Genomic DNA, 22,639 nt, shown 5'->3' with positions numbered 1-22,639 from the left:
CCCAAAAATTTTTGGGATCCCAAAACTACATTAAAACGTTTTGAACCCACCATTCAGGGCACTGGTGGATGCACGACAATCAATTACATACCCCTGTGCTAAACTAGTTGATAAAATTTTAAAGAAATTTGTTACCATGGAAAATCAAATACTGAAGGACTCATGGTCCTTTTTGCAAAACATGCAGTCTATTACCTATGATGATGTAACTAATTTTTTAACAGTGGATGTTATTGATTTGTATTCCTGTATTCCACATGACCTGGGAGTAGAATGGGTAGTGGAATTTATCAGGGTTAAAGGGGCTAGTGACAATGAATGTAATTTAGTGGAACAGCTACTTGACATCATCCTGAAAAATAATTTTGTGACTTTTGAAAACAAACTCTTTGTCCAAAATGTAGGAGTGGCAATGGGCTCACCAGTTGGTTCAAGCTTTGCGAACCTGGTGTTAGCACACTGGGAAAACAACTATGTGTTCAATAGTCATTGGTCTAATCAGTTTGTAACCTATAAAAGGTTCTTGGATGACATTTTTATCTTATTTAAAGGTAACAGAGAAGAAGCTGACCTTCTTATAAACTTTTTTAACTCAACAACATCCTTTTTAAAGTTTACTCAAAATTTTCAGGAAAACTCAATTAATTTTTTGGATGTTGAGTTAAGTAAAAATAGTGGATCTTACACGGCAACAATTTTCAGAAAGGCCACATATTCCAATAGCTTCCTGCACTTCACTAGTATGCACCCCCTTCACCAGAAGAAAGCTGTGGTGAAGGGACAACTAGTGAGAATAGCAAGGGTGATAACACTGAAAGAGGACTTTGAAGAAGAATGTGGCTTGTTACACCTTATGTTTTTGAGAAGAGGGTATCCTGCCTCCTTTCTGGACACCATTTTTCAGGAAGTGATGGAAAAGAGGGAAAAGGGAATATACATGCTAATACTGTGTGGTAATGAAGGTATAGAGGCACATGATATGGCCACTAATCTTGTACCCAATGCTGAAAACCTGGTAATTGAAGTAACAGGGAATATAGACCAACGTATGGTAAAAAACACTTGTAATGATAGGAATTTTGCAGTGGCTTTTACTATTACATATTGTCCAGAAGCCACAGAAATAGTAAAAACAGTCAGGAAATACTGGTGTTACTTATCGATAGACAAAAATGTTGCAACAACTTTAAACTTTAACCCTGTAGTAACATATAGAAGGGGCATTAACATGAAGAGGCTCCTTGAGTCAAAGTTGACAATAACGCATGCTAGAAGGGGCACTAAGAAATGTGGTGCTTGTAAATACTGTAGGCACATTATGACATTAGATCACTTTATCATTAGGACAATTAGGTATTCTGTCAAAGAACCATACACATGTAATTCTAAGGCTATCGTCTACCTCGCACAATGTGTACAATGCCCATCATTTTATGTGGGTAAGACAGATAGACGTCTGCGTGACAGAATGTACGAACATCTATATGCAATTGCTAAGGGTAAAAATGAAAATGCCTTAGCTAGGCATTGTGCTAGTAACCCAGACCATTCTTTTACCTTTATGGTCATAGACCAAATTAACACACATCAAGATGACTACAGGTTTGTAAATGACCATTATTTAAAATTGGAGCTGGAGAAAAAAGAATTAGCCTGGCAATTACGCCTGGCAGCAAATAGAGAACCAGGCTTAAATGGTTTTGCTCAATTGCATGCATTTTAAAGATTAAAAATTTGATGAGGTAGGTTAATATGGCTTTTAGCTATACTTTATTGAATTGTCTCTCTAATCCAGTAATGAATATTAAATTGAGTAATATTTTACTATAACTAAGTATTTTTTTATTTTTTAATTTAATTTACTTTAGGATATATAAGGAATTGCTTTTAAACTGTTGTAAATTGTGACTTGAATTGTATTTGATAGGATGACTATGTTATTTTACATTTTTAGGTTTATATATGTTTTTAAATAAGACATTCCCATGCTGACAGTTTTTTTAGGAACACTTTGAATGATATAAATGTGCATTTTTGCTTTAAAGGCAAGAGCAAAAGTTGATGATTTATTTAATTTAATCTAATTAAAATTAATTGGTTTAATTACGTAGTGCACACTTAAAAACAAGGTGTAACTACTTGGATGTTGTCTGAGGAAGTTCTGATATTATCAGAACGAAAAACGCTGGTAGCGTTTAACGTTTATCTGGTTGCTCAATAAAGCATTTTGTTGCATTACAAGTATCGTGGCTTTGGATAAATAACGTACTGTGAGTTATTTCATCACCTGGATTACCTTTTGTTACCATCTTTTGGAGCTGACATTACCAAAGACTTTTTCATAGTTCAGTGTGGTGTGTTTGGTTTTACACTTTCTCAGTTGTTGATTAGGAGGAGAATGAAGGAATGGTAAGCAAACAGGACTGAGGGGAATCAAACCCTGCACTAGAGGAATGACAGCTCACAATGTTACCCACTATATCAGATGTTGTTACAATGCAATCACATACCAGCTGTAAAATTTGCTTGAAAAAGAGCTCAGCTGAAGCAAAAAATGTGACAAATTAGTCACAGTACTTAACAAGGTAGATAGGGTCACAGAAATTAAAGCTGTATCACTAACAAAAAGAAAGAGAAAGAGCTTATGAAAGATGGGAAGGAGGGTATTGACCTGATGAATACAGGTAAGGAGTTCCAGGCCTTACCAACATGTTATGAATACAAACAATTCCCTACAGATTTGATAGGTTTGTAGAGACTGGAGTCGTTGCTCATTACATCATTATGACCATCTGGGAACATAGTTGTGTAGAATGTTATTTAGTGCTGGACTAGCAGATTAATGCTGGATAATTTTCAGCTAGTAAGAAGATGCGTATATGTTAGTTGATGAGGGAGTTGTAATCAGCTTAGGCTCTTTGTTGCAATACAGTGGTGAGTTCTGAAAGGGGTATTTGCTCCAATTTTAGCAACTTTCTTATAGCATTGATCAAGTTTTGATTTTTGAGATGCCTGATAATTAATAAGGATGGGAGCACCATAAAAAAGTGTGGGTTGGAGATAAATTATGAAAAGTATAGTTTTAGTTGCATTGGTGAGAAAGTTTTAGACTCTATATAAAGCATCCCTAGTTTTCAATGAGTTTTTCTTATGCAGTTTTGTATATTCAAGTTAAATTTCAGATTATCGTCCACTATCATCCTTAATGATTTGGTGTAAGAAGTGACTACAATGGTTGTGTTATCAAGAGAGAAGATTTTAAATTTAGTTTTTTTTTTTTTCATGAGAGAGGGATCTGAGAGAAAAAGTAGTAGGTTTTTATTTATTTATTTATTTATTATTTTTTTTTTTTTTTTTTTTTTTTTTTTACAGTTGCACATGCGTTGTGAATTACAAAGCCATGTTTTAGTGGCTGTTAAAACTTCCTGAGTAGTAATTGTTTGAGGTGTGTCATGTTGTCAGATGTGCAAATGAGGGTGGAGTCATCTGTGTGCTGTATTAGGGAGGCCTGTTGTGTGGATATGTGGAGGGTGTTGGCGAGAATGTTAAAGAGGAGGAGACCAAGTATAGTGCCTTGTGGTACAGTGTTGTTGACTAGGAGGTATGGAGAGAGGATGCAGTGCCATTTTACTGACTGATATCTATTGGATAGGTAGCTTTTGAACCAATGAAGGATGAGCTGAGAAAGACACCAAATAAGAACATGTGAAGAAGAAGTTTGCTATGATAAGGAGAGAAGCCATGCTGTGCGGGGGATTGGAGTTCTTTCTTGAGGAGATAGTTTAGCATTTTTTAATACATTTTTCAAGTATTTTGGAGAGGGTGGAATAAGATTGCTATAAGTCTAAAGTTAGTAATGTGTGTTGAATTTCTTCCTTTGTGTAGAGGGTTAATGTGTGAATTTTGTCAGCGGGAAGGAACATAGGACTCTTGGACTGACCTGTTTATAAAGATTGAGACAGGATATGCAATGCTATTGGCTGCTGTTTTAAGGTACTCACCTGGAAGGTCATCAGCTGAAGTAAAGCATGGTTTTAGTTTGTTTAAGAGTAGTTTTATATAGGATGTGGACATGGGTTTGAAGGTGAAAGTGAATGTGGTGATATATAGCTGTTTGACAGAGTTAAGATTAAATCCTGGGGAATTCTTGGTTAGAGATGCAATACTATCTATGAAATGAGTCAAACTGTATTGTAGTTTCAAGTGATGAGTTATTTGAAGAGGGGTTAGGGTTCAATTTTTGGCTGGGATACAAGATTTCTTTAATAGCTGTCCAGAATTTTTTAGAGTTATGTTTACTATTATTCTGAAAGATGGTATAGTATATTTTTGTCTTCTTTGATTTGCTTTTTACTACAATTGTGAAGCGTTCTGAAGTTTTCATGGTTTTGTGGTTATTTTATATTTTTGTCATTTTTACCATGTTTTTGTCCACCCTGCATTAGTATTCTATTTGTTTTGGATAGACAAATTACATTATTTATTTTTAGTCTCTTCCTTCTATGAAGTACAAAGCTATTTAAGATATTCAGGAAAAATGTATTGAATTTGTTTACAGAATCATCTAAGGGGAAGATTTTTAGGATGTTCCAGTTAATAGATGATAGGGTAGTAATGAACATTTCTGGGTTTAACTTGGAAAGGTTGAGTGTTGTTTTATAAACATGCTATTTAAGTGGATGTGCCAGATGTTTGGTTCTACAGATTGGTAGATGACACTGGCAGACTCCAATATTGTACCTGTGGTGTATTTGCTGGGCTCTGATTCTAGACTTCAGTATAATAAGTAATTTGATGTCTTGCTTTTAAAGTATGGGGCGATTAATCAGTTGCGTCAAACCGAATAAGTTGATGTTAGATGTAGGGTGGCTACAGTTTATGTCTAAACAATTTAACTTCAGATCATCTAGTAGTGTTTCTTTCTTGTGGCAAATTTTCATGTTTGAGTTCACATGTTTTCCTATATAGGAGATTGCTGCCACATTAGAAAGCAGAGTGAACACATTGCTTCCAGTTTATTGTGTGGTTTGAGGTCTGTAGTAACACTTTGTTCTTCTTTTGGCTTTTCCCGGTTAGGGGTCGCCACAGCAGAACTCCGGTCCGCTAGTGATTGGCAGTAGATTTTTATGGTGCCAAGTTGCCAGCTCGAAGCTCAACCTTCAATGAAGGCATGCCCATTTACGCATGTCTTTCGAATGCCACTCGACCACGGGGTGGACATGCAGACTCCACACAGAAGGCTCTCCAGCTGAGAATCGAACAGGAGAACCTCTTGCTGTGAGGTGACAACGCTACCGCTGCACCACCACGGCTTTAACACCCAAAACATTACAAGAATAACCAGGGTCCAGTACATTAATATCTTTATAAGGTAAATAGGCCAAGTGCCCTGCAGCAATGGACTAAGCAGGATTCAGACTGCCATAAAAGAATGCATATAATATAAAAGGTGCACATCACCACTACCTAGAGTTGTCACATTTATATTAAACAACTATATTTGTACCTTTGGTTAATGGAGAACACTCAGCAGTTTAATTGGCACTGCACCAGTAATTTATCATAACTTGTCACACATTGTACAAAAATAAATTGCAAAATAAAATACTAACATCTCAAGTATCTAAAGAAAATGGCATTTTAGGCTCAGAGGATTAACACAAAGAGCTGCTAATTAGCATCAGTGTATACTCCACATTTTAATTCATTTAGTCTCTGTTTACCTGCAGTATGACTCTGAGTAAGTATCTTAACCACACAGTGTTCCTATGTCATGTCTGCAAAAAAGTTTTTTTTTTTGTTTTGTTTTGTTTTGTTTTTTGCCTGGTGAGTAGTCCTATATTTAATCAGAACGGGAAACTGATCTCTTACATTCCATGACAATGAAATCTATTGTTTCTAAAGCTGTTCAATTATATTCCCTAAACTCTTTGAATTAACTGTTTTTAATGTGATAACAGTTGTATCAGCCTCAGTATTATTTCATTTATTTCATGTATTTTCTTGCAAAATACTGAATGGGAGGCCTACATGAAATTGAGGCGCATGTATCTAATGTTATACTTCAGTTATCTGATATCTGCTCATTTAAAATCTGTTGGGATTAGTAATATATCCTACCAACTCATCTGATGTTTAAAGCTCTCTTAGTCATTATTTAATAATATTTATAGTAGCAGGATTTATCTTCCTTTTTGCTTGCATATAGAAAGTTATTCTCTTTATTGTTCTCTGAAAACTGAAAATGCTGCTATTACTACTGAATAAGGAGCCAGTGGTTGTCTAACTAGTATAAGTGCTTTTACCTTTGATGTTCACATAATCACGTTTTCAGAACTCACAGTCTTATTAACTATGGTCACTGATGCTTTTTTACATTTATGCTCCTTACATTGATTATCCACATTTCTGTTCCTGACTTGCAGTTTGCAGTACTGCTATGAAATCTTTATGTTACTTCAGAAACGTGCAGTACTATGCATCCTTAAGATGTCTGCTCTCTCCACTTTTCTCTCTTTCCATTTCCATCATTCCCATTCCTGTTTCTTTTGCATAACTTTCCTGTATCGTTCTTCTTCATATAGCGGGAAAACACCTTGTCCAATCTTCTCATTACTCAGCTTCCATTTGTATCTGGATATTTCTTTTTCACTGGCTCTTAACTCATACAACAGGCCCCAGTATTGGGGCTAGGCTTTAGAGTTCAATTTTCAAAGCAAATCTCGTCATTGTGCCATGTGCGTATAGACTGGTTCTGTAAGATACTTTCCTGTGATACAGACTATGAAAATCCAGCACTTAACATCAGCCAGTACTGCTTGCTGTGGGACCTCACTACTAACCAGTTATTGCAGATGACCACTGACTGATAACTTTTACACTCAGCAAGCTTTCCTGCCAACCCAGCAGTATAGGCTCATAGGCTCATAGGTAGATACTAGGCTATTAGCCCTCGGGCCTATATAAGCCTAGCCAAATGGTACACTGGCTTTTGCCACCCAAGAAAATTATTTTCCTGTTCCCGTCAAGCAGAGCCACAGAACTGATCCCCGGGGTGAATTTCCTATCTCCCATCCAATCATCAAGATTTTTCTTGAAGAGTGCTAATGAGGAGCTTTGTTTGATGTAGATAGGTAGTTTGTTCCAGAGTATGGGAAGTCTCTGAGACAGGAATCTATTCCTCCAGCATATTCTGTTTATTGTCGTGACAAGGTTTAGGTCCCTAGAGCGTGTAGCTCAAAGGGATTGGGATTTCTTTATGTGGAGCATGTCAACAGCTCTGGGTTTGACATAGCTTTGTATGTTAGGTAGAGATCACCTCTAAGTAGGCAAAATGCGACAGAGTAAAGCTGGTGTTTTTTGAGACGGTCTGCATAGGGCATCTGTTTGAGGCCGGTAATCCTCTTTGTGAGGTATTTCTGTGGCCTTTCCAGTTGTTGTAGATGTCTTGTGAGGTACACACCAAAAGGGGAGTTGTACTCTACAATGGGTCTAATGAGTGATAAGTAGAGGGGAACAATGACCTCTTTTTTCCTGGATGAGAAACCTTTTGTGATTTTTATGTCTGGCGCAGTCTGCCTAATAGGCCTGCAGACTGAATAAAATCAAAGAATTTGAAAAACACTTCATCAACCTCATCCATTCACCACTGTTTAAAGTCAGTAATGGATATTATTTCAAAGTTAAATATTTCTAGCCATTAGACTGAGAGCCTTTTTATGGGTAGTTAACTACTAACTAGTAAAAAACATTTGCCATTAATTTATCCAAACAATCTTTGAACTGTTTCTGACTGGTATAGCATATGATAAACTTTCAAAAGTGTCTTTTTCAACATGTTTTTATATTGGTTAACAAACAAAAATTATGATGATTTTATAAACAGAGAATGTTAGTCTTTTAAGTCTAATGTTCCAAATAGAAATTAAATAATTTGAGGCCTTAAAGGCTAATAATAGAGCATGTTGCATATGCTATTGAATGTAAGAATTGAGATTTAACACAGATTTACCATTCATATACTCACAACCAGAGTTTCTTAATTACAAATCAGTAAACATTCTTACCCACTTAACTATCTTAATATCTCTCTTCAGGTAAGGCCTTCAGATAACACAGGAAAGACCTAATCTCGATGTATTCATTTTGTATGGAATCTATTACGCCATTAGCATTCAATATTAAGGCAACAGTTATTTAGAAGGTATTCTTTCAGTTTTCCCAGAAGCAATGTACGGACAATGGTCTGCAGTTCACCAGTTCACTCCTTTTCCTTTCCTTATAATGAAAGATTGTATCTATTTCATCATACCTCCGTGTATAATTTCCATCTCATATAATTTTTTGCAATTATTTTTTCCTAATGAGGCTGTTACTGCCCCTTCTAGACAAGCTTGAATATCATCTGTTATATTCTTCTTCTTTTCATGTTACAATGTTTTATATTATTGTTGCCATATCTAATCGCGGAATTATTTTATTCATAAAATTACCATTTTCTCCTTTACTATCGGTTATTCTAAGGCAGGAATTTCTCTTTTTTTCTTTGAGAAGAGTGTCGAAATATATATATATATATATATATATATATATATATATATATATATATAGAATATTTCGGAGCTTGCTTCATTGTTTACATATGCCTCATTTTTCTCATTAATAAGGCCGTCGCACATTTTATTTTTCTTCTGTCCACAATATATCTGTACAGGCTTTTGTTTATCAACCCATTTGATCACACCTGTCAGCTGTCCTTCTATTTTGGCATTCTTGTTATTAAACACCCTTATATAGCTTCCTGGCTAATTAACATCCATTAGACTCATCTTGCCATGTTCTTTCCTTTAAACAGTAATCTTTCCTTCTTTATACTGACTATTTTTACACCTCTATGATACCAACAAAGGCATATTAATTATATGTTAGGAATGTTTCAATGCTTGTAGCAACTTTTTGGCATAATGTACAGAGAGCTATTTGAGCAACCATTCAAACTTCAAATGGCATTTCAAATTGAAATTGGACTTATCCCTTTGCAATGTGGAGAGACTGTGAAGTGCTGCACCCTAAATACCAAGAAAGCCACAGTATGGTAAATCGCCTAGTAATTTGAAAGTGACAATATTTAGATTAGCAGTATAACAAAGTATTTCACCTGGTTAAATGATTATAAAGCAAAATGTCAAACTCTGACACAATCTAAAGTGATTAATTCTATCTCACTGTAATTTATATAATAAAATAATAAACACTGAAACATGAATTTTGATTGCAGGGCATGACTGCTCCCATATATAATCAGTTCATCTCTCTGCCTGCTGAATATGTTTAGCAAACAGCGCATTTCTGAATATTATACTAGAAAACTGTTTTATACTTATACTAACATGATATTGCATACACATTTGTTGCACACTTTATGTACTAAAGTAATAGACTGAGCACTCTCCTGCCACCTCCACCCCCCTGAGTTTGAATTCAGCTGTATATTACACCACACAGTATATTTATGTCCCATTACTAAGAGGCACAGCGTTGCACAACCCAGTCACATTTAACAAAACATTGCATCTTATATCACTGTACAGTCAAGTTAGAAACTTTGATTAAAAATCAAAAATAAGATCGCAGTACACCTATGTAGGTATCTACAAGGTGAGAAACAACAGAGTCCTCCAGTATAGCTAGTAATTTGTGATTATTTTTGGAAAAATTTTGATGGGAACAGGAATAATTTATTTGCACTGTGCTGAAGGATGACTCCAGGATAAATATGGTTGCAAATGCTATAAATGTACCTTGATTCTGTGCTGCCTTTCTCAAAGTGACAGCTGCATCTTATACTGTTATAGCTGAACTTCCATTAAGAGCTGCAGTGACTTATAATTGTCTGTCTCCAAGTAGCTATTGTATTGTTTACAAAACAAGAAAGGATATGTATAACAGATGGTGTTCCTATATAATGATAGCTTCCAGTTATTTTCTGATTTCCAAGGTACATGTAGAATTAGCTGCCATAATACAATAGTTTGTGTCATATATGGCATAAAAGTAGAGGAACTTAGTACTACAAGTAAGATGTGGTGTCATGTTTTTAAGACCAAATTCGTCAGGATGACAATGTGTACCCTCATTGCCTGCATGTTAGACATAACAAAGACATGCATTCAAGAGCAGTAGTGCACACATTTAACAGACATGCTTTTCTACGTATAGAATAATAGTGCTGCTTGACTACTTTGTTTTTTGCAATAAATTTATTTTATACAGTCAGCCATACAGTTGTGCAGCTAATCAAAATAACTGTAAAAAATTAAAAGGAAAGCAAACTTGTTCCAAATTCTTTCTGTAGATTACTATCCTGCAAACCACAATTGGAAGGTGTATATGAAGTAGTTTCATGAATATTTAAAGATACATTTCATATGTATTTCATGTGTACTTAATTTCCCTGATAGCTGCATGATCAAGTACTCATGTCTCCCTAAGCCGCCATTTGCATCAAATCACTTAACCTATCCAGAATATCATTAACTGATGCTCATAATGAAGGTCATACTTTTATGAGCGATCTCTTGATTGTCACAACACTGTTTAAACCAAATGTTGTTGACATCAGAACCATTATCAGATTTGGTAATAGTAGCAGCGGATATGCCAAACACTGAGAAACCCTCTTTAAGACAGGAATCACATCATTAGTTGATACAGATGTTAGAATCTGTAAAACAAAATAACTAGAGTACCCAGCCATCAATCTGATAAATAATCTTCACTTATAATTTACTTATAAAATTAACACATCTGTCCCTCCTAGATGCTTTGAGTAATTTTAACATCTGTACAGAAATACTTGTAGCTATATATTAATCTAGCAAATTAAGCAGTTATGTAAAATTTCTCTAAAATGTTATCCATGTTTGAAGCCATACCTTCTCTCTTTCCATGTTCTTTCTTAACACCATTTCTAGATAATTTACATGGCAATATCATTATACGTCTTCTGCAATGCCTATACAATTAACAACTTTGTCCTTTTTAGTGAATTTATACCACCCCCAGACACTATTATTTCATCTTCCATTTGTCATAGCTGTTAATCTCACACTCTTGGTCATCTGTATTTTCCTTGGTGCATTCGTTATTCATTCATTTTCTTGTTGGAATTCTGTTTTATTTTTTTCTGCTTCTGTCCTTTTTGCAGTCCAGGTTGCTGTCATTGCATATTATCTTACTATGTTTTTGCACTCTTTTGCTGTTTTTCATGCTCCATCCAACATGTGAAAAGTTGATGTGCTTCTTTAATCGTTTATCTTCACTTCCAGTTCAGACCATCAGTTCAGAGATAATGGGATTTCTGGATTGCAAACATAATCTAATTATTTACTATTTAGTTATTTTTTTAACATCTCTCAGATCATTATAGTTACAGAGCCCACAGAATCAATCAGCACTTTAATTTTAAAGTCTATGATTGTTAAAGTAACTTCTGGTATTGTGTTACACATCACTAGATTGCAGATACATATATTTTCATATTTCCTATTATTGCTTCTTTTGCTTCATATTAGGTTTTATCAGAAACATTTTGTATACATCTCATATTATGTTGTTGTTGTGTCTTTCGGCTTATCCCGGTTAGGGGTCGCCACAGCGGAACTCCGGTCCGCTAATCTTTGGTAGTGGATTTTTACGTGCTGAGTTACCAGCTCTGATGCACAACCTTCAACGAAGGCACACTCATTCACGTATGCCTCCACACAGAAGACGCTCTAGCTGAGAATCGAACGTGAGGCGACAACGCTACATCTCATATTATGCCTTTTCATATATTTATGTTTGTTTAATGTCTTATTACTTTCTTGTGTTCTGTCTCTTCTACTTGAAATTGTAAGCACTGTAAAAATTGTTTACTCTCTTCCATATATCACAAATGTCCTTAATAGAACAGTTTTCTTTATGGGGTATGAGCCTCCACAATACTTACAAACTGGCTTCTTTACTTGTCTCATGTTTGCACCATGCACTTTCCCAACCACTGAATCATTCACTTTCTCTTGTTCCCCATTTTCATCTTTTTTATCCTACTTGTACTTTTTTTCATTCTTCAGACAGTTGAAAGAATGGACTGCCACATGAAGAAATCTGCTATTTGTATGTTAATGTTTATATTGCTTCCTTCTTGCCTTTTTATTGTTATGTTACAGTGTTATTTTATGCTTTTTTTTCTTTGAGTGATAAAAGTTCTAGGTTAGAGCAGAAATTAAACATTGAGATGGACTCATCACCAACTAACAAAAGATCAAAGTTAATTACAATATCAGCCATGTAGCAGACATGAGTACAGTACACTTGTTTATAATAAAAATAATTTCTACTCATTAGCACTTGGAATCTTTCACTAAATAAATTCCTCTCCCTTTGTAATTACAGCACCGACTGTACCATCTCAGGTGCCATGATGTCATCTCAATGTTAGTACACTTACCTGTTTATGGCCTTCAGTGCAGGGTTTACTGTCCTGTTTATGGACTTCAGTGCAGGGTTTACTGTCCTGTTTATGGTCTTCAGTGCAGGGTTTATTGTCTACAACTCCAGAATACTGACCACTCATTAATTGTGAATGCCTTTGGTCATCCATACCTCAGTAGTCAAGGATCTAGTCTGTCATCTCCATTAGTGTACTAACTTGTTTTACTATCATTTTCTGAAAATAATCCTAGTCATTTATTTTTCTAGTCTTTCATCTGGCATGAGGCTTAACTTTGAGTATTTTCTACCAAAAGCTAGGTGGGAGCAGTCCATATTTTTGTTATGCAATCTTGCAGATTAAATGGCTCATAATAACTCCATTATCAAGCAACTAAAAGTCAAGTATTTGATTGCTGAAAATTTTTTAAGTAGTTTGCATGTTTTTCCCATGCACTATTCTTAAGTCAGATGCCAACTTTTGAGTCTTGATTTGCAAAATAATGTGGCATAAATGCAGTTTTTCATTTCTGCAGTCTATGCTCAACACTTGCTGTCCTGTGGTGAAACTAACTTCTCCAGAGCTACACCTATATATGATGAGAGTGGTGACTGTATTCACTGATATACTACCACTTAGTATCAGTTTGTCTGCCTTCCACCCATTTAGTACTGGAATAGGCCATGGATTAATAAATTCAAAGATGACAACACCGGAATCGAAGATTATCAGAATAACACCATCATAGGAGTGAGTGGAGACCAACAATGTGGATAACTGATGAGAAGATACATAAAATGCATCCAGTCTGATAGCATATCATATAAAATAATAAAAAATATAAGCTGTGATTTAAAGACAAGCACTGCGCACCTGTGTAGTGTCCAATGAAGTGAAGCAGACAGCACAACACAACCTACAGTTAATCAGATATGCATCATGGCCAGCATTGTGTCAGCATATTGAGGAAAGGACTGCATAGTAAACACAGCTGTCACATTATGGCACAATGGACACATAGCAATACAGGTGGGCAGGTGACCATCATGGTGGATGTCACAGTTAAGCCAGACTAGTGTGACATAGCTTAGCCTCACTCGTGTATGCAATAAAGTGCCACATTGCTACTGCTTCAGATAGTCTACTAAAGGAAAGTGCAACAAAGTACCAACCTACTTCATAACTGAGACAGGGAGAAGAGGGGAATAGGAAAGGAGTAACAGTGAAAATAGCCAGCACAGGAAGACACACAACGGTAGCTATAAGTTATGACAGCTAGTGATGATGGAAGTAAGGAATAACATTTTTTGTGGGGTAGACAGCTGTAAGTTTCAATATATAAAGAAAAGAAGATGGGATTGATACAGTGAAATGGTTGAGAGAAGTAAAGGCAGCAGGAGCAGGCAAACAGCATAAACTTCTTACACAAAGAGACAGGTATGGTATACACACAAAATGTAGGAACAATCTTGGATGAACACAGACTATATTAGCTAACAGGTTGGAGGGGACAGATCAACAAAGTTGCTGTATACAGGCAATGTGGCAATGCAGGCAGACTCTGAGCAAGAACTTCAGCAAAGGATACAGGACTGGAATGCAAACTGAAGGCATATGGGATGAAAATGAATATAGATAAGACAGTTGTAATGGCATCAAATGAGGAAATCAAAATTAACACAGAACGGAGATAGAAGAGAACAGATTAACAGCTTCAAGTATCTGGGGCAGGTGGTTGAGAAGAAGGGATGTCTGAATAAGGAGGTCAAAATCAGAATCAGAGCGGCTGCAGCCAACTGTCAGTATGGTGCAGAAACCTGCGCAGTAAAGGCAGAGCAGTTGAAACTAGAGCTGATGAAGATGAAGTGCCTAAGACAAATGGTAGGATGCACACTGTGGGAAAGATGAAGAAATAAGGACATCAATGCAGAAGCTAAAGTAGTTCCCATTGCAGAGAAGGTCAAAGAGAACATATTACTGTGGTTCAGACATGTGCAGAAAAGCAGAAGACAATCTGGTGATGAAGATTTGGGATCGGACAGGAAAAATCCAAGAGGAAACAAAGGTGTCCAGCAAAAAGATGGCTAAATTGTGTGAGAGAAGACCTGCAACAGTCAGGCATGACTATCAGTAAAGATAGGAGAGTGGAACTGAATTAAGAGAGATGGTGTGTGTTGACATGACACCCCAACCCCATGTATAAAATGGTAAAAATGGAGTCGATGATGATGATGACAGACCAACCAGAAGTGGACAGTTAGTGATTGATAGGGTTAGGCGACAAAAATGTATGGAGAAACACACAATATGGAAGGTAACATCTGGATGAAAATATGGGCAGGGCCATGGCAGAATGCCAGACAAGCCAAAAACAAAAACTCACTGTCAGTCCCTTCCATGACCAAAGTCATGGATAGGCTCCATCTCTGGTCACCCAATGACTGAGACTTGATTGGGGCTTGCCTGCCACATGACTTGACAAGCAATGCAGGAATCCAGTTGTCAACACTACTAGGATAACAGCAGTGTCACTTAGCATCTGATGTCAATAGAGAATAGGAGGTCCCTCTGGACCACTGTCACAAGACATCCTCCTGAGAAGACGGCATGGAGGCCACAGTGGTCCGTCCCTGACACCTTCATCAGGGTGACCTCTGTCTCTCTACTGGCCAGCAGAACTGGAGATCACTAATAACTCAACACTGCAGGCATTAGTTAGGTCATACCAAGGTGACTACCACCATTGCATAACCTCAGCCACAACTGGACCTGCAGAACAAAAAACATATTACTACACATATGTTGCACTTGTAATGACAGTTACACATTGAAATGTCACACATGATATTCACATCCCTCTGCTGGGATAATTGTTCACAACTACTATGATACTCTGGAATGTGTCAAATTGACGAAGTTTGTTTCTCTGATCTTAAAATGTGTGAAAGCTATTCAGTGAAATTAACATTATCAACAGTGGTGTTTGCTTTTTTTCTCCACTGTTGTGCAACCCTGGAGTTGGTATATATATGTTTGAGCAGTGTGGAGGGTGTGGCGGGTGTACCTTCATATGGAGGTGGGCCATGCAAAAAAAAATGTTTTCTTAAGTTCTCTGAGGGAAAGTTTTGATGAGAAGTTTTCAAACTTTTTACTATCACAGAATTTTCCTTTATTGAGTCAGCATAATTCTTGACACTCTGCGATGTTCATCTGCTACCCCTTTGCCACTGTAAAGAAAAGTATACACACAGCAACACACAGTTGCAGAAAGTTATCCAATGACTGGAGAAAAAAATGCTTACAATGCAAGTCCATCCTTTTCTCTTTCTATCTCTCTAATTACCCCCCAGCATTACCTCCAATGGTTAAAGCAGGTCATGGTGGCACCATCACAGGTCACTGGATGGATACCAGTAGTGCTTATCAGATTGAAGATGCCACCATCTTGACAAGTTCATCCACCCCAACAGGATCTCAGAAGATTATCTGTGCAGCAAAAACAAGAAGAATTTGTTCTCCCTTGAAGCCCTTCAGTTCACAGCACCCAGTGAAGCCATGGCCACTCCATACCCTTTGTGCATGGAGTCATGTTCAAACATCACATGATGTGCAATGCAGTACAACAATGATGCAATGCAAAACTTTAATAGCACAGTATCAGGGTGGTATGGGTCCACGCAGGCTGTGTGCATGAGCATTCTGACCACATACTTCCTTACAGCTGTGCTGAGCATTGCTAGTGCTAGATAGACTTATATCCTGGATGCAGTTCAGAGAAATTGATGCTAAATTTACTCATTAACATAACCATGTACTCTGAGGCCCATATTAACATGACATAAAGCATGGACACCATTTTACATTAGAATGATTACACAGAGATATCTGTAGAAAACAGGAATTTACATAGTAACTCACTGGAAGTGGATATAAAAATTTGAAGTCAAAAAATCCACCTGGAAATGTATATGTAAACAAAACCTATGGTAGATGGCAGTAACTGTGACACAGATACCATGGAGTATACAAGAATGAAAACACAATGCAATGACATAGCATTATAAAGCCGAGCTGTCATGGTGAGGTAGATGATGATTAATGGGCACGTAAAGAAGGATAGGATGCAAGGGACATGAATAGCCCTGTGCACAGGGGTAGGAAAGAAATGCATTGTAAGCGGGAGAGATGTAAGAAGGTGTGCATACCATTACATGGATCTAAAATGGAGATTCAGCAAGGGCTGCAAAGAGCCCATGCTCCTAACAGAAGAATGTACACAGCATCTGTACACAGAATTACTAGGGCCTGCTAATCGTCTGCAAAATGGGGGAAGGTAGCCAGTGGCCATTGGTGGAAGACTTCCACAGACAGCTTGACACACCCATTCACTGACATGTTTTACCCATAAGTATATCGGTTTTGCCATGGGTCTCTGACAGAAGCAATTTCTGGAAAAGCTCACTAGCCAGGAGATAGAAGTGTTATTGCAGGAGATCTGCATGCATGGAAAATGCATCATAGGCAAAAGTGCTTCAGGCAAGATGTAATAGGACAAACTCTGGTGGGGAGTGATGCAGGATGAGCATGATGTGGGTGGTCATAAAATGCCCATGTGAAAGTAATCAATATATCTCATGAAAAGGACAAAATACAGAAAATTTCCAAGTACATGTTCACAACAGTGGTACAGAGTAGACCACTAACATAGAAATGGTTCACAGAGACAAAGTAGTTACTGATGTCCCCTTCTGATGAGGGTAGATGAACCCTCACTCCAAGTGGTGACTTGAATGTGGAAGCTAGGCTTACATCAAATACCTGAATGTCAGAAGGGACTCACAAAATTAGCATTATTTGGTGTAAGTCCATATGGTTCACTGTACTGCATGCCATACCTCTCAATTTGGAAACATCAAAAATCTGGACAAAGGCCCATGAACAATAGGTACAAATCTGTGCACTGATTAATATAAATTTTGCATACATAATTATGTAACCCTGCCCACTCCAGTGGAATTGTGGGATACTATCATTCAAACACAAATTGAAAACAGACAAAAACACAAAATATAACCAGAACAGTGTTTTGTTTAAACATCTGAATGTGTATCAAACTTTGAACTTGTATAAAACTAAAATACAATTGTCTTTTATAAAATTAAAATTAACTGCAGTGAATTAAGAGAGATGTTGACTAACAAGCAACAGCAGACCCCATGTAGAAAATCAGGAAAAAAGGGGGGGGTGATGATGATGATGATTTAATTCCAGTCAAGCTTGCATTGCACTAGTTAGCCAACAGGTTCATAGTTACTAGGTATCTCCTTCAAAGGAGGACATTCTCAGGACTGCAGCATCCACCGCCTTTAAAAGTACAACACAATACAGTAATCCATCTATATACTGTGGGAATAGAACCCACAGCCTTCTGCATCAAATACAAGTATACTACCCATTGTGCTATTAACAGTGCAAGCAGAGCTGGCATAAGCAGTGCTAAACTTTTCTTCTCCTGAAGCTCTTAGATCCTTGTAAAATCCACACGACACTCAACTATCTCTCTCAACTTTGCAGCACAAGAAATCTGGAAAAAGCCAGCATTTATTGTGGGCGACAAAAGCCCAATAACCAAGGACATATTTTAAACATTGCTTGTATAATCTTGGAAAGTTGCTAGAATAAAATGTTTGTGTTACCAAATTTCCATGCATTTCCTGAAAGACAGGAAGACCAAAACTTAAATAGCTATCATGATTTAGTGAATTCAGTTCTTCCTAATTTGCCAGCAAAGGTAATTCAGGCTCTTGCTCCTTGTATCTAAAGTACAGGGTATGAGCCTCAGTAACACTAATCACCAGGAATACTTCACACACACACACACACACACACACACACACACACACACACACACACACACACACACACACACACACACAGTTTCACAGACTTACAGCAGAAGCAAACAGTATTTGCAGCAGATAGAAATGCAAACATAGTTCTGTTCAGCTAACTAGCAGTTCCAATTTGGTGTAGACTTATACAAATAAAATACAGCAAACTGTGGAAGCAAGGAATACACACACACAGTTCTGTTCTATAGCGCTGCATTTGTCCGATGCCGAAAGGGTAAAACCTGTGCCACTAAGCAGCATTACGGCCATATCAGATAACATTTTTTATTCTTTTTTTCTTACCTGGAGGCTGAGCCATTTATCATCCTGACCTGCGGGCGGACTCTGCAAAACTTAAATTATGCACATCTTTCATTGCTGTTCCTTATTTCCCTCCAAAATAGTTCAAAATAAATATCTGACCAAGTCCAACAGGCTGTAGCTGATGTCATCACGCATGCCACAGTAGGCTGGTGATGTGTGGTGACATCAGCCATAAATTTAAAGTGATAATACAAAAAAAAAATAAAAAAATCAGGAATTAAAGGAGCCACTGGGGAATTCGTGGGACCCCATTATTTTGCCCTCAGAACTGGTAAATTCCGAGGAATTAATTGGGCATGATTGAGAGTTGTGCTGCATGTGTGATAAGACTGATTCACCAAAGACCTACTGCTTATCCATTCTTTCAAGTACCTCCTGGCTGCAGCTGCAACAACCCACGTAAAGGTATGCTTGTCTCCATATGTTATACACATGTGGTGTTTTCTGCCATTATCTATGCCATCAGGGTGTAGTCATGCATGAGTGCAGCTAAATGTATCATGTGATCATGCTTTCACAGGTTCTACTGGTATGGGAAACAGCACAATGAGATGGCATATGCCTAATGTCAGTAAGCCTTTTGTGTCTGACAATAATGCCAACATGCATAGGGCACAGTCCAATGACACAATATCATTGTCTGCAACTGAGATGTGGGAACACTCTCACATCGCCAATATCATGTCCTTTTTTAGGTGCAGGGTGACCACACAACATCAACAGTACAAGGCAGCCCTCCTATAACTGTGAGTTCCACCCATGCTCCCCATGAGTCTCCAGTCATCACAGCTAACATTCATACACAGTATAGAAGTGTGGAGTTCATGGTGCCATTATGACTTCATATCATTCATTAATCTGTGTACAAAACTCAGCATAAATCAAAACATGTATGGATCAGTTTTCAGGCAAAGACAGTTACTGCCAAAATCATTGTACAGTTTGTGCGTTATGTGGCTTGTGTGATGATGTGCAGCAACTGCACAATGGCATAGGTAGGGGGTCAGGAAGCTAATGTTGTTCCCCATGTCCCTTTTGGCAAATGTGGCCTCCATGGAGCTTCAGTTAGTAACTGCCATTTATTCTGTCTCTTCAGACCATGTAATTTATGTCAAAGGGTGAGTCCACATGGAAAGTAGCCAGTCATATTCCAACCCTGTACAGACCAAGAAGAGCATTACAAATAAAGCATCACTGCCACTTATGACCTCACAGCCTGTTCCATCCATCCATCGCTTTTCTCAATGTCATGGACAATGATGTTCCATGTGCTATATACCAGGGACCCATAACTAGGCTGCTCATAAACATCATAGTTCTACACTTTCATTATTACCTGTGAGCATGTAAATTACCATTCATGCTCATGGCTGTTGTCCAGATCATGGATAAAGAAGCTCTATATGTTTCTGATATGGGACACTAAGTTAGGGTGCATGGTCTCAATTTTATAGTTTGACAACTTCCCTGACACAAACCATATCAATGCTCAATACTGTAGGCTACCACACAGGACATTGTCAGTGTTCATAACATGTCAGGTGAATCCCACCACTGAAGGATGTGATCACTCACTATCCACAACCTGTTAGCAGAGTGTGTGGCTGCCAATTTCACCAGTCATTACCCTATCCCATCCTATATTCACTAGTCTTCCAAACCCTCTAATACAAGTGATAGTGACTCTGCACTGCCCAGCAACTAACCTGCCCTAGTATGATTATGTCTGACGCTCTTTATGGCCTGTCCTTGCACTGTCTTGCATAGCCTTGATGTGGTACTGCATGCATCATTTTATTTTTTATTGTATTTATCAAGGTCTGTAGTTGCAAATCTGATGCCTCTTCATCACCAGTGATGATATTTATTGTACCCACCTTGATTTCACATGTGAAATTGCTGCTAAATCTTCCCATCCCGTCTCTACATCTTGCTCTTCTACTTTTGATCATATTGTTGTGATGATCTTGCTGGGATGTTTCCTTGATGATAGAGGTGTTTCCTTTCTGCCATATTATGCAGCATGACGGACACCACAGAGATTTTCCCAAATGTGTCTGATGCCTATTATAGTGCTCCACCTGATGTATCAAGGTTGTGGAGTGTTCCTTCAGATGTCCAAACATGTACTCTACAACAATACATATTACTGCTAGGGCAGTGTAAACACCATGTCTGTAATGGTTTGGTATTTGCAGATGGATCATACATGGCTCCAAAGCATATCTAGCTTTGCTTGCAACACATAACAGTCATACTACTATATGGCCTGCTCCATGCTTATATTGGCATGTGTACACGCTGCCCTGCATAACCCACATGTATGGACACATATTAGTTAGCTGATCGTGTCGGAAGCCCCCCCCAACATATAGAGTGTTTGTGTAGCATGTGGGTAAATCATGAGAAATACCACAGTGGCACACATCTATCTATCTATCTATCTATCTATCTATCTATCTATCTATCTATCTATCTATCTATCTATCTATCTATTTCAATCCCAAAATAGCAAAATGTCAAAATGCATTGAATGTTGCCATCCACATTACATTGAACAAAATGATTAATCAAATCATGTTTTGATGAACCATATAATTTTTACTATGACTGAATATTTTAATTTGCTAATGAATTCTATACAAGACAGTTTAATTTATGACTTTTTTCTTTTTTTTTAAAGTTGAAATGTATTCACAGTGTTTTATTACTTACAGTATGTGACCTACAGTAATTTGTGCTACCTGGATCCTGTCCTTTCAGTATCATCTCCCATCTAATTTTCAGCAATACAGTTCCATTTTAATTCAGTTTCCAACAGATGTAAAATAACATTACTTCAATTAAAAACATCCTGTGATAAGATTGCCATAACATCACTGTATATTCCATTTTAGTCTATGAGTGAAACATAAATATTAAGCAGTATTTAACATCATCTCATTTCATCTAATAGCCTGTAAATTATTGCTACCATATGCTTTTGCCATGTTTAATACAGTTAACAATTGCTTTATTGTGCCAGCTTTGACCATTTTTTCATTGTTTTAAATTGTGCCTTACATATTATTTCTATAAATATTTTTATTTTTTCCACTCTTTGGTTGAAAAGAACATAATTTGATTGAAACTTCCTACTCATAGCATCTTGGACCATGTTTCTGTCATTTTTATTACGGTATGTTTTTGTATACTAACACAGTAAAACCTACCACATTTTTTTTTTGTTTGAAAAGTTAAAAATTTGCACAAACTTCATATTTTGGTTTTAATCAATTTCTGGTTTTCTGCATCCCATGTCTGTGGAATAATTATCTTTTTTTTGACTGCCTTTGTCAAAGCTCCAGACGTAGCTTTACAGGGATTACTAATTATTGTTTTTGATCTGTTTGGAATTTGCCCAGCATGTCTCAGGTAATTATATTAGTTAGACCTAAGGCCATTAAATGCATATAACACAGCTGTATTTCAAATTCTATGATACAGCATGATAGTGCTTTACAAGAAATTGCCAAACATTTATAATAACAGCAGATGAGGGTAAAACAAACCTGACTATAGTTGCTGAGGAAAAGCAGATGCTTCTTCAAAAAGTTAATGTAATGAGTACCTGTATAGCTTTATGCTGAGCCCACATTATTCTGGGCTCTCGGCATTTATCTTCCATAAAACATTGATTTAATTCCAAGTAAAATTCTGAAACAATTCAACTAGAACACAGGGGTTACAGTCCTTCATTGAGCTGGTAATGTTTCCAAAGTTATATCTGTTAAATTCCAGTAGCTGAAATATAATAAGGAAACACACTGGCTTAACCCCATTCCACAACAAATGACAAGAAAAAATTTCAGCCTTTTTATGGGGCAATAAAGAGAAAGCCTGAAACAAGGAATATGAATAATCTTACACGTTTAAAGAAACATTTCCTTTAGGTAAAAGCACATCTTATAAG

The sequence above is a fragment of the Protopterus annectens genome, chromosome 5.part0 (assembly GCF_019279795.1).
Source record: "Protopterus annectens isolate FY-2018-M chromosome 5.part0, PAN1.0, whole genome shotgun sequence".
NCBI classification, from domain to species: Eukaryota; Metazoa; Chordata; order Ceratodontiformes; family Protopteridae; genus Protopterus; species Protopterus annectens.
Note: the sequence above shows the minus strand (reverse complement) of the source record.